Here is a 2392-nt window from a genome sequence, read left to right on the forward strand (position 1 = left end):
TTTCAAATAAATTAGACATTGAAAGAAAGGAACAAAAAATATATGGTTCTCATAAAACATGTCAGTTTATTATGGCACGAGGATTATTTAAAAAATGGAAACAACTATATTTTACGATTTTGATCAGCCAATGTCGCAAAATATTCTTTTTCGCGTAATACACGAGCTTAATTACCAAGCTGAATATATTGTTGTGTCAATAACAAGTGATATGAGTCCAACTAATGTAAAATTATGGAATGAACTGAACATTGGAGTCAACATTTCCAATAGTCCTCAAGACAATGACATCGAAAAACAGTGCTTCATTATCCATCCTGCAGATAATTCCTTAAAAATGATTGGTTCGATGTTTTTAATAGAAAATTAAAGTATGAACCTCATAGTGATTTACAAGCTTATGGCATGGATTTAGAGAAACAAAATAAAATTATAGATAATATGACTCAATTTATTGAAGAAATGCGAGTTGGACCAAAAAGATCTGCTTTATTGCCATTCCAGAAAGGAATTTTAATAGCCAATAAGTCGCTTAAAGAAATGTTTCCATATATTCAAGAAAAATACTCATCCGAGATATTTCAAGTTGAATATCTACTAACAAGAAGATTAAATCAAGATGTACTCGAAAATTTGTTTTCATATTTAAGATCAATGGGAGCAGCACATGATCATCCAACACCTGTGGAACTCCGAAACCGTTTAAAATGGTATATTCTAGGGAAACAAGCAGGAGACGCAATTTCTCAAAAAAAAAATGTAAAAGAGAATAATAACTGTACACCATTGATTGATATTGAAGATATCAATCAAATATGCTCACAATTTCTATCAGAGGAAGAACAACTCCTGATGGAAGAAGAACAATTATTTATGCACATTACAGAACCACAAGAAATTTCGATAAACGAAAAAAAGCAAGAAGCAGAAAAAGAAAATGACATAGCAGAAGAAGAAGAAAAAGTAGAGAAAAGTAATTTAAGAAATGTTTTACTCTTTTACTAATTTTTTAAATGTATTGTATTTGTATTTATTTTTATGTTTTTTCTATTTTTGTATTTGTAATTAAGCTATTCTATTTTGGGAATTTCATGTAATTCAGGAAATTAATTGACAAATCGCAAGACAATCTTGAATATACGCGGTTGAATACTGCTCTTTTAAGGTCCATCTACAATGAGAGCAGTAAGTCATAAGCTGTAAGCCGTAAGAATTGACCAATTACAATCAAATATTCTTCTTACATTCAATTGTGATTGGTCAATTCTTACGACTTACGGTTTACGACCCGACATTGTAGAACAGGCCTAAGAAATTGATTAATCACAGTCAAAAATGAGAAAAATAATCGACTGTAATTGGTCAATTTCTTACGGTTTACGACTTACTATAACTCTCATTGTAGATGGACCTTTATAATTTTCTATTAATTTATGTTTGCAGCAGTAGATTTAAGTACTTACGAACCTACTACCGATGAAATGAAGTTACTGGAGACTTTTGAGGAAATTACTTGCAAAATCGTAGAAGAAAATGCTCTTTTATATATTGCCAGTTACGTTGCACATCGCTTCCGAGATGAGTACAGTGACTTAGGTGTTCCAACTAAAATTATATCAAATGTACCCGCGGATAATTGGATTTCTTTCCTATCCAGAGGCAACCTTATGTATCCTAACTCAAGCTTCTTAGAAGTAACTAAAATTATGGAAGAAGAGTTTCAAAAATTTCATGGCAACTTTTTTAGTAAAGAATTTAAAATTTTCGACAAATTAACGGACATTATTTGTAAAAAAATTAATAACAAATATCCCCAAAAAGTTATCGCATGTTTAGTTCGTACTAGAACATATATAAGATTACGAAAAAGGAACTTAGAAATCGTGGAAAATAATTTAATTAAAAAAAAGAATAAAAAAATGTACAGATTAAGCAACAAAAAAAACACAGAAAAGAAATAATGTTAATATAAAAATAATAATGTACATAAGTGCAGTGGTCTCAGCCTCTAAAGCGCAAGAAAATATTACTGTGTTTCTACCCGAGCGCTAATATTTTCCGAGACATTTGTGTTCCGAGATTTGTATCTTTCGCTTTATTTTCAATGTGTATATTGTCTCACTGCATTTTCTATTGCGAATATTTTAAATTAATATAATGTTAATATAAAAATAATAATATGTTATATGTTATTTGTTCTAATAATGTTATCATGTTCTTATTTTAATAATGTTCTAATAAATTTATTAATATATGTATAAATTACATTTATTTGATTCTACATAGAAAATTTACATTGTGGCGTAATGTTTTTAAAGTTTTTAAAAACTTTTCTATTGTATTGAAATTATAATTAACTATGGAATAAAAGGTAAGTTAAAATATTTAATAA

Source organism: Wasmannia auropunctata, unplaced genomic scaffold, assembly GCF_000956235.1.
Source record: "Wasmannia auropunctata unplaced genomic scaffold, wasmannia.A_1.0 LD334299.1, whole genome shotgun sequence".
NCBI lineage: Eukaryota > Metazoa > Arthropoda > Insecta > Hymenoptera > Formicidae > Wasmannia > Wasmannia auropunctata.